We start from the raw sequence: 12404 nt of genomic DNA, 5'->3' as shown, positions 1-12404 counted from the left end.
CCTGTCTGTCACTGAGTGTTCATTGTGTTCAGCTGTTTCTCGTCACCTCGTTTAACACTTGTGTATATATACCTTGTCAGTTTCAGTGTTTGTCACGGAGTCCTTGTTTAATGTCCTCACACGTCTGTTCCTGTTTGCTGCCTGTTCTTGTTCGTGTTTTATGTTCTTGGATTGACTTATTGGATTTTGACCATTTGCCTGAACTGATTGTGAGTACGGATTACCCCAATAAATTAACTGCACTTGGATCTCTCTCTTTTGTGTGTGATACGTGACAGAAGGACTCCGTCACCTAAGAGATCCAGCATGATGGGGTTCCGTATCCTCCCTCCTGCCACGGAGAAAGAGAGGATGGGGCGTGTCCAGAATTTGATGAGCTTTCGTCAGCAGGGCCTGCCGGTGGGTTGTATAGCTCAGTCATTTTGGACGCTCTCGAGGGGAATGGGATACAATGAGGCAGCATTAAAAGACATTTTTAATACCTGTCTTGATGACCCATTGCCGGGGTGGGAAATGAAGGGTCTGGAAGTCTTGGACTTTTGGGGTTTTACCAGATACCTTGAGCATCGGAGTCAGTGGGATACAGCAGTCACGTCTGGGTCTCCTGAGAAGATGACCGACACACCTGACCTGGTGAGTGGAACTCCCCCTAAGGCGGTGGGCTCGAGGCTACCGTCTTGCCATCGTAGGCGGAGAAGGAGGAGGAAGGTCACGTCTGTCGATCCAGAGACTGTTCAAGTCACGCCTGCCGAGCCTGTGTCTTCAGACAAGATGGCCGCCGCCGAGCCTGTTCACGTCACGCCTGCCGAGCCTGTGTCTTCGGACAAGATGGCCGCCGCCGAGCCTGTTCACGTCACGCCTGCCGAGCCTGTGTCTTCGGACAAGAAGGCCGCCGCCGAGCCTGTTCACGTCACGCCTGCCGAGCCTGTGTCCCCTGACAAGATGGCCGCCGTCGAGCCTGTGTCTGTTCCTGAGCCTGAGCCGGTGGTGTCTGTTCCTGAGCCTGAGCCGGTGGCGTCTGTTCCTGAGCCCTCAGTGACCGCGACACTGGCCATTATGGCCACAGCCATGTGGTGTGTGTGGGCTATGCATACACTTGAGCCGGTGGTGTCTGTTCCTGGGCCGGTGGTGTCTGTTCCTGTTCCTGAGCCGGTGGTGTCTGTTCCTGGGCCAGTGGTGTCTGTTCCTGTTCCTGAGCCGGTGGTGTCTGTTCCTGAGCCGGTGATGTCTGTTCCTGTTCCTGGGCCGGTGGTGTCTGTTTCTGGGCCGGTGGTGTCTGTTCCAGAGCCGGTGGTGCCAGTTCCAGTGCCCGAGCCGGTGGTGCCAGTTCCAGTGCCTGAGCCGGTGGTGCCAGTTCCAGTGCCCGAGCCGGTGGTGCCAGTTCCAGTGCCTGAGCCGGTGGTGCCAGTTCCAGTGCCCGAGCCGGTGGTGCCAGTTCCAGTGCCCGAGCCGGTGGTGCCAGTTCCAGTGCCCGAGCCGGTGGTGCCTGAGTCGGTGGTGCCAGTTCCAGTGCCTGAGTCGGTGGTTCCAGTGCCCGAGCCGGTGGTGCCAGTTCCAGTGCCCGAGCCGATGGTGCCTGAGCCGGTGGTGCCAGTTCCAGTGCCCGAGCCGGTGGTGCCAGTTCCAGTGCCTGAGCCGGTGGTGCCAGTTCCAGTGCCCGAGCCGGTGGTGTCTGTTCCAGTTCCTGAGCCGGTGGAGTCTGTGCCAGTTCCAGTGCCTGAGTCGGTGGTGCCAGTTCCAGTGCCTGAGCCGTTGGTGCCAGTTCCAGTGCCTGAGCTGTTGGTGCCAGTTCCAGTGCCAGTTCCGGTGGCGCCAGTTCCAGTGCTTGAGCCGGTGGTGCCAGTTCCACCGTCCGAGGGGTCGTCTCCGCCGTGGCCGCCCGAGGGGTCGTCTCCGCCCTGGCCGCCCGAGGGAAAGTCTCCGCCCTGGCCGCCCGAGGGAAAGTCTCCGCCCTGGCCGCCCGAGGGGTCGTCTCCGCCCTGGCCGCCCGAGGGGTCGTCTCCGCCCTGGCCGCCCGAGGGGTCGTCTCCGCCCTGGCCGCCCGAGGGGTCGTCTCCGCCCTGGCCGCCCGAGGGGTCGTCTCCGCCCTGGCCGCCCGAGGGGTCGTCTCCGCCCTGGCCGCCCGAGGGGTCGTCTCCGCCCCTCCCCCCCCGATGGACTGTCTGCTCCGCCCTCCCCCCCGATGGACTGTCTGCTCCGCCCTGGCCGCCCGATGGGTCGTCTGCTCCGCCCTGGCCGCCCGATGGGTTGTCTGCTCCGCCCTGGCCGCCCGATGGGTCGTCTGCTTCGCCCTGGCCGCCCGATGGACTGTCTGTTTCGCCCTGGCCGCCAGCTAAGCCGCCACTCCCTATTTCTGTTCCCCTCCATGGACCTGGCCCCCCCATCCCACCCCCTGATCCTCCACCATTTCACCTCCCGTCTGGACTCTTGTTTTGTTTGTCTTGGAGCGTCTGGTAGCCGCTCCGTAGAGGGGGGGTTATGTCACAGTGTCTGGTTTGTGTTCCCTGGGTGTCCACTGGAGGTCCTCTTCCCGCACGGTGTCCTACACTCTGTTACTACATTTCCCATGATCCTGTCTGTCACTGAGTGTTCATTGTGTTCAGCTGTTTCTCGTCACCTCGTTTAACACTTGTGTATATATACCTTGTCAGTTTCAGTGTTTGTCACGGAGTCCTTGTTTAATGTCCTCACACGTCTGTTCCTGTTTGCTGCCTGTTCTTGTTCGTGTTTTATGTTCTTGGATTGACTTATTGGATTTTGACCATTTGCCTGAACTGATTGTGAGTACGGATTACCCCAATAAATTAACTGCACTTGGATCTCTCTCTTTTGTGTGTGATACGTGACACTTTCAATTATGTTTAACAGTTTTGAGCGTATAAAAGAGTGTATAAAAATGGGCTCTGAGTTTTGGCAGTGGTTGTGTCTAAGTGAAATATGTAGTTTGGAAGATGTAGTCACTGAATGCATTAATACAACATTGAATGACACAGACATTTGCAACACTTCTACAGTAATACCGTATTAAAATATATTCAGAATCTAAAAAATTAAATACTATCAAAACAATCAGATGTAGCTGAACACATACAGGTATTAATCTTTCAGTTTCATCACCATCTATAAAAAGGGGAAACTTGGGGGGAAATGTGTACTGTACTGTAAACAATGAACGTGACATAAAATGCTGTGAATTCTGAACAACAGAAAACAGCAGAAATATGTTATAATGCTACCTGTTATTTGTGTTTTTTTTATTTAACGTGTGTTTTTTGGGTAAAACCTTTTCTAGTGTTCTGGAAGAATGAGTTGATCTGAGACATGAATGAAGTTTCAGTGCATTTTGAATGTGAAATGAACTGCTAGCTGTAAGTTGGTTTGGAGAAGATATCATGGTCTTTTAACCTGATATCATTTAAGATATCATTTAAGACTGTGGTATAAATGATTGAATGATTTAACTATAACTCATTATTATCCTTGATATTCTAAAATAGGTATGTTTCATGTGTATGTAGACTCTAGTGTGTGTGAATTGAGTTGTTGCACTTCCCCCCACACACAATTTACATATCAATGCAGGAAGGCCTGAAAGGCCAGTGTTTGTCTCAGGTGAGAAAACAGGCCAACAACCCTCACTGTTACCAATATATGTGCAACTTCTCAAATAAACTAAAATAAACTAGAGAAAACACTGGGATTTACCCTGCCAAATTAAATTAAATTACAGGTTTTTACAATTGCTAGGACACATTTCTCAATATTTAGGTACATTTTCAAAACTCTTCACTCAGTTCTCCTAACCAACTTACAGCTTGACAGCAGTTCATTTCACATTCAAAATGCACTGAAACTTCATTCATGTCTCAGATCAACTCATTCTTCCAGAACACTAGAAAAGGTTTCACCCATACACTTAGTGCATTTTGAATGTGAAATGAACTGCTGTCAAGCTGTAAGTTGGTTTGGAGAAGATATCATGGTCTTTTAACCTGATATCATTTAAGATATCATTTAAGACTGTGCTATAAATGATTGAATGATTTAACTATAACTCATTATTATCCTTGATATTCTAAAATAGGTATTTTTCATGTGTATGTAGACTCTAGTGTGTGTGAATTGAGTTGTTGCACTTCCCCCCACACACAATTTACATATCAATGCAGGAAGGCCTGAAAGGCCAGTGTTTGTCTCAGGTGAGAAAACAGGCCAACAACCCTCACAGTACTGTTACCAATATATGTGCAACTTCTCAAATAAACTAAAATAAACTAGAGAAAACGCTGGGATTTACCCTGCCAAATTTATTTTGTAAAGTTTTCTTTTGTAAAAATGTATTTAAAAATAAATAAAACAAGAATTACACTATCTACTGTTCACTGCAGTTAATGTTACATTATCCACGTTTACAATACTGTACAAAAATATGAAACTGAGAGTAACACTTGTATAGGTGTTTAGTTTTTTTTAGTTTTTTTTATTCAGAATATATTTAAATATTAGGTTTTGAACATCAGTTTTGATTAGAGAATGTAAACATCTGCAAATTGGCCTGTATAGAACATAAATGTCTGTTGGTGTTTGTGTTAAGTGAGAAATAAATAATTTTTTGCCAAAGCAATAATAAATGATCCACAGTTTGGCTCACATAAGCCCCATTCACACAGAGATTCCGGAAAATACACTGATAATTTGTCCCGGGATTGTTTGATTTCTGTTCATTCACACTACCAGTGATTTTCTGAAATCAGTGTGTGTATATGTTATAATATAATATTTAAATATAAAATCTTAGCACTATGTTTACAATGACACTAAATTAATGATTATTCCAAACACAAATAAAATTTCAGTTTCTCAATACTAATGTCACTTTTTCAAAACTCTCTTCACACAGTGATCACACCATCCGTCTATGTGAGCTAAACTGTGGATCACTGCTTTGAAAGATGTCATTGAATGCATTTTGTGCCATTTACATGAATTATTCTTAAACACAAACTCCAACAGAACTTTATGTTCTATACAGGCTAATTTGCACATGTTTACATACTCTTTTTAAAACTGTTAATAATAATAGTACTGTTAAACTGTTAAAAATAACAAGTAATATCAGTAATATCACATTGAAATAGATATTCTGATTCTAAAATATAATATTATCAAAATAATTAGATGTAACTAAACACCAACACAAGTGTTCACCTATACAAAAGGGGAAACTTAGGAATATTTTAGTACAGTAATGTTAAAAAGTTAGTTAGTTAGTATACTTTACTTTATTGCCCTTTTTCAGTAAATCTGTCTCGGACTCATAGCTGCATTAGTACACAACATATACATACACACACAAACCAAAAAGAGTTTAAAAAGACGACTACATTACTACATCTTGCTATTTAACATATTAATAGATACAGGAATAAATGATTTTTTGTAACGGTTACTCTTACTCAGTGGGACTCTATACCATCTCCCTGATGGCAGAAGCTGACACATTGGAAATAAAAGATGGCTTGAATCACTCACTATTGTCTGTGCATTTTTAATAACCATCGATTCGTAAATTGATTGAAGTGATGAGTACTCTCTTACACCCATAACTTTCATTGCAGTTTTCACAAGACGTGCAAGCTGTGATTTTAATTGGACCGAAAGATTGCCATACCAAGTTTGCATCCAATAATTTAAAAGACTACCTAAAACGGCATAATAAAATAATTGCATAATTCTCTGATTTACACCAAACAGCCTAAGTCTTCTTAAAAAATACAATCGTGGCCAGAATTTTGAACAAAGATAATCAATGTGGGCTTTCCAAGTAAATTAACGATCAATGACCATACCTAGATACTTATATCCACCTGCTCAATGATATTATCATAGATGATAACTGGGTTCAACTGCAGTGAATTATAAACAGTACATAGTTTCATTCTTGTTTTATGAAAGAATTTTACAAAAGAAAACATTGTGTAATGCTCCTGTTGTTTGTGTTTTTTTATTTTATGAGTGGCAAAGTGTATCACTAAGTGTATGGGTGAAACCTTTTCTAGTGTTCTGGAAGAATGAGTTGATCTGAGACATGAATGAAGTTTCAGTGCATTTTGAATGTGAAATGAGCTGCTGTCAAGCTGTAAGTTGGTTAGGAGAACTGAGTGAAGAGTTTTGAAAATGTACCTAAATATTGAGAAATGTGTCCTAGCAATTGTAAAACCCTGTAATTTAATTTAATTTGGCAGGGTAAATCCCAGTGTTTTCTCTAGTTTATTTTAGTTTATTTGAGAAGTTGCACATATATTGGTAACAGTACTGTGAGGGTTGTTGGCCTGTTTTCTCACCTGAGACAAACACTGGCCTTTCAGGCCTTCCTGCATTGATATGTTAATTGTGTGTGGGGGGAAGTGCAACAACTCAATTCACACACTAGAGTCTACATACACATGAAAAATACCTATTTTAGAATATCAAGGATAATAATGAGTTATAGTTAAATCATTCAATCATTCATGGCACAGTCTTAAATGATATCTTAAATGATATCAGGTTAAAAGACCATGATATCTTCTCCAAACCAACTTACAGCTTGACAGCAGTTCATTTCACATTCAAAATGCACTAAGTGTATGGGTGAAACCTTTTCTAGTGTTATGGAAGAATGAGTTGATCTGAGACATGAATGAAGTTTCAGTGCATTTTGAATGTGAAATGAACTGCTGTCAAGCTGTAAGTTGGTTAGGAGAACTGAGTGAAGAGTTTTGAAAATGTACCTAAATATTGAGAAATGTGTCCTAGCAATTGTAAAAACCTGTAATATAATTTAATTTGGCAGGGTAAATCCCAGTGTTTTCTCTAGTTTATTTTAGTTTATTTGAGAAGTTGCACATATATTGGTAAAAGGACTGTGAGGGGTTGTTGGCCTGTTTTCTCACCTGAGACAAACACAGGCCTTTCAGGCCTTCCTGCATTGATATGTAAATTGTGTGTGGGGGGAAGTGCAACAACTCAATTCACACACACTAGAGTCTACATACACATGAAACATACCTATTTTAGAATATCAAGGATAATAATGAGTTATAGTTAAATCATTCAATCATTTATACCACAGTCTTAAATGATATCTTAAATGATATCAGGTTAAAAGACTATGATATCTTCTCCAAACCAACTTACAGCTTGACAGCAGTTCAATTCACATTCAAAATGCACTGAAACTTCATTCATGTCTCAGATCAACTCATTCTTCCAGAACACTAGAAAAGGTTTTACCCAAAAAACACACGTTAAATAAAAAAACACAAATAACAGGTAGCATTATAACATATTTCTGCTGTTTTCTGTTGTTCAGAATTCACAGCATTTTGTCACATGTTCATTGTTTACAGTACAGTACACATTTCCCCCCAAATTTCCCCTTTTTATAGATGGTGATGAAACTGAAAGATTAATACCTGTATGTGTTCAGCTACATCTAATTGTTTTGATAGTATTTAATTTTTTAGATTCTGAATATATTTTAATACGGTATTACTGTAGAAGTGTTGCAAATGTCTGTGTCATTCAATGTTGTATTAATGCATTCAGTGACTACATCTTCCAAACTACATATTTCACTTAGACACAACCACTGCCAAAACTCAGAGCCCATTTTATACACTCTTTTATACGCTCAAAACTGTTAAACATAATTGAAAGATCTTATAAACATTGAGATCTTTCAATTTAAATGAATTAAGCCGAGCCGATGGTGCCTGAGCCGGTGGTGCCAGTTCCAGTGCCCGAGCCGGTGGTGCCAGTTCCAGTGCCTGAGCCGGTGGTGCCAGTTCCAGTGCCCGAGCCGGTGGTGTCTGTTCCAGTTCCTGAGCCGGTGGAGTCTGTGCCAGTTCCAGTGCCTGAGTCGGTGGTGCCAGTTCCAGTGCCTGAGCCGTTGGTGCCAGTTCCAGTGCCTGAGCTGTTGGTGCCAGTTCCAGTGCCAGTTCCGGTGGCGCCAGTTCCAGTGCTTGAGCCGGTGGTGCCAGTTCCACCGTCCGAGGGGTCGTCTCCGCCGTGGCCGCCCGAGGGGTCGTCTCCGCCCTGGCCGCCCGAGGGAAAGTCTCCGCCCTGGCCGCCCGAGGGAAAGTCTCCGCCCTGGCCGCCCGAGGGAAAGTCTCCGCCCTGGCCGCCCGAGGGGTCGTCTCCGCCCTGGCCGCCCGAGGGGTCGTCTCCGCCCTGGCCGCCCGAGGGGTCGTCTCCGCCCTGGCCGCCCGAGGGGTCGTCTCCGCCCTGGCCGCCCGAGGGGTCGTCTCCGCCCTGGCCGCCCGAGGGGTCGTCTCCGCCCTGGCCGCCCGAGGGGTCGTCTCCGCCCTGGCCGCCCGAGGGGTCGTCTCCGCCCCTCCCCCCCCGATGGACTGTCTGCTCCGCCCTCCCCCCCGATGGACTGTCTGCTCCGCCCTCCCCCCCGATGGGTCGTCTGCTCCGCCCTGGCCGCCCGATGGGTTGTCTGCTCCGCCCTGGCCGCCCGATGGGTCGTCTGCTTCGCCCTGGCCGCCCGATGGACTGTCTGTTTCGCCCTGGCCGCCAGCTAAGCCGCCACTCCCTATTTCTGTTCCCCTCCATGGACCTGGCCCCCCCATCCCACCCCCTGATCCTCCACCATTTCACCTCCCGTCTGGACTCTTGTTTTGTTTGTCTTGGAGCGTCTGGTAGCCGCTCCGTAGAGGGGGGGTTATGTCACAGTGTCTGGTTTGTGTTCCCTGGGTGTCCACTGGAGGTCCTCTTCCCGCACGGTGTCCTACACTCTGTTACTACATTTCCCATGATCCTGTCTGTCACTGAGTGTTCATTGTGTTCAGCTGTTTCTCGTCACCTCGTTTAACACTTGTGTATATATACCTTGTCAGTTTCAGTGTTTGTCACGGAGTCCTTGTTTAATGTCCTCACACGTCTGTTCCTGTTTGCTGCCTGTTCTTGTTCGTGTTTTATGTTCTTGGATTGACTTATTGGATTTTGACCATTTGCCTGAACTGATTGTGAGTACGGATTACCCCAATAAATTAACTGCACTTGGATCTCTCTCTTTTGTGTGTGATACGTGACACTTTCAATTATGTTTAACAGTTTTGAGCGTATAAAAGAGTGTATAAAAATGGGCTCTGAGTTTTGGCAGTGGTTGTGTCTAAGTGAAATATGTAGTTTGGAAGATGTAGTCACTGAATGCATTAATACAACATTGAATGACACAGACATTTGCAACACTTCTACAGTAATACCGTATTAAAATATATTCAGAATCTAAAAAATTAAATACTATCAAAACAATCAGATGTAGCTGAACACATACAGGTATTAATCTTTCAGTTTCATCACCATCTATAAAAAGGGGAAACTTGGGGGGAAATGTGTACTGTACTGTAAACAATGAACGTGACATAAAATGCTGTGAATTCTGAACAACAGAAAACAGCAGAAATATGTTATAATGCTACCTGTTATTTGTGTTTTTTTTATTTAACGTGTGTTTTTTGGGTAAAACCTTTTCTAGTGTTCTGGAAGAATGAGTTGATCTGAGACATGAATGAAGTTTCAGTGCATTTTGAATGTGAAATGAACTGCTAGCTGTAAGTTGGTTTGGAGAAGATATCATGGTCTTTTAACCTGATATCATTTAAGATATCATTTAAGACTGTGGTATAAATGATTGAATGATTTAACTATAACTCATTATTATCCTTGATATTCTAAAATAGGTATGTTTCATGTGTATGTAGACTCTAGTGTGTGTGAATTGAGTTGTTGCACTTCCCCCCACACACAATTTACATATCAATGCAGGAAGGCCTGAAAGGCCAGTGTTTGTCTCAGGTGAGAAAACAGGCCAACAACCCTCACTGTTACCAATATATGTGCAACTTCTCAAATAAACTAAAATAAACTAGAGAAAACACTGGGATTTACCCTGCCAAATTAAATTAAATTACAGGTTTTTACAATTGCTAGGACACATTTCTCAATATTTAGGTACATTTTCAAAACTCTTCACTCAGTTCTCCTAACCAACTTACAGCTTGACAGCAGTTCATTTCACATTCAAAATGCACTGAAACTTCATTCATGTCTCAGATCAACTCATTCTTCCAGAACACTAGAAAAGGTTTCACCCATACACTTAGTGCATTTTGAATGTGAAATGAACTGCTGTCAAGCTGTAAGTTGGTTTGGAGAAGATATCATGGTCTTTTAACCTGATATCATTTAAGATATCATTTAAGACTGTGCTATAAATGATTGAATGATTTAACTATAACTCATTATTATCCTTGATATTCTAAAATAGGTATTTTTCATGTGTATGTAGACTCTAGTGTGTGTGAATTGAGTTGTTGCACTTCCCCCCACACACAATTTACATATCAATGCAGGAAGGCCTGAAAGGCCAGTGTTTGTCTCAGGTGAGAAAACAGGCCAACAACCCTCACAGTACTGTTACCAATATATGTGCAACTTCTCAAATAAACTAAAATAAACTAGAGAAAACGCTGGGATTTACCCTGCCAAATTTATTTTGTAAAGTTTTCTTTTGTAAAAATGTATTTAAAAATAAATAAAACAAGAATTACACTATCTACTGTTCACTGCAGTTAATGTTACATTATCCACGTTTACAATACTGTACAAAAATATGAAACTGAGAGTAACACTTGTATAGGTGTTTAGTTTTTTTTAGTTTTTTTTATTCAGAATATATTTAAATATTAGGTTTTGAACATCAGTTTTGATTAGAGAATGTAAACATCTGCAAATTGGCCTGTATAGAACATAAATGTCTGTTGGTGTTTGTGTTAAGTGAGAAATAAATAATTTTTTGCCAAAGCAATAATAAATGATCCACAGTTTGGCTCACATAAGCCCCATTCACACAGAGATTCCGGAAAATACACTGATAATTTGTCCCGGGATTGTTTGATTTCTGTTCATTCACACTACCAGTGATTTTCTGAAATCAGTGTGTGTATATGTTATAATATAATATTTAAATATAAAATCTTAGCACTATGTTTACAATGACACTAAATTAATGATTATTCCAAACACAAATAAAATTTCAGTTTCTCAATACTAATGTCACTTTTTCAAAACTCTCTTCACACAGTGATCACACCATCCGTCTATGTGAGCTAAACTGTGGATCACTGCTTTGAAAGATGTCATTGAATGCATTTTGTGCCATTTACATGAATTATTCTTAAACACAAACTCCAACAGAACTTTATGTTCTATACAGGCTAATTTGCACATGTTTACATACTCTTTTTAAAACTGTTAATAATAATAGTACTGTTAAACTGTTAAAAATAACAAGTAATATCAGTAATATCACATTGAAATAGATATTCTGATTCTAAAATATAATATTATCAAAATAATTAGATGTAACTAAACACCAACACAAGTGTTCACCTATACAAAAGGGGAAACTTAGGAATATTTTAGTACAGTAATGTTAAAAAGTTAGTTAGTTAGTATACTTTACTTTATTGCCCTTTTTCAGTAAATCTGTCTCGGACTCATAGCTGCATTAGTACACAACATATACATACACACACAAACCAAAAAGAGTTTAAAAAGACGACTACATTACTACATCTTGCTATTTAACATATTAATAGATACAGGAATAAATGATTTTTTGTAACGGTTACTCTTACTCAGTGGGACTCTATACCATCTCCCTGATGGCAGAAGCTGACACATTGGAAATAAAAGATGGCTTGAATCACTCACTATTGTCTGTGCATTTTTAATAACCATCGATTCGTAAATTGATTGAAGTGATGAGTACTCTCTTACACCCATAACTTTCATTGCAGTTTTCACAAGACGTGCAAGCTGTGATTTTAATTGGACCGAAAGATTGCCATACCAAGTTTGCATCCAATAATTTAAAAGACTACCTAAAACGGCATAATAAAATAATTGCATAATTCTCTGATTTACACCAAACAGCCTAAGTCTTCTTAAAAAATACAATCGTGGCCAGAATTTTGAACAAAGATAATCAATGTGGGCTTTCCAAGTAAATTAACGATCAATGACCATACCTAGATACTTATATCCACCTGCTCAATGATATTATCATAGATGATAACTGGGTTCAACTGCAGTGAATTATAAACAGTACATAGTTTCATTCTTGTTTTATGAAAGAATTTTACAAAAGAAAACATTGTGTAATGCTCCTGTTGTTTGTGTTTTTTTATTTTATGAGTGGCAAAGTGTATCACTAAGTGTATGGGTGAAACCTTTTCTAGTGTTCTGGAAGAATGAGTTGATCTGAGACATGAATGAAGTTTCAGTGCATTTTGAATGTGAAATGAGCTGCTGTCAAGCTGTAAGTTGGTTAGGAGAACTGAGTGAAGAGT

This window comes from Scardinius erythrophthalmus, assembly GCF_964197995.2.
Source record: "Scardinius erythrophthalmus genome assembly, chromosome: 3".
Taxonomy (NCBI): domain Eukaryota; kingdom Metazoa; phylum Chordata; class Actinopteri; order Cypriniformes; family Leuciscidae; genus Scardinius; species Scardinius erythrophthalmus.
This window is presented reverse-complemented; position numbering follows the sequence as displayed.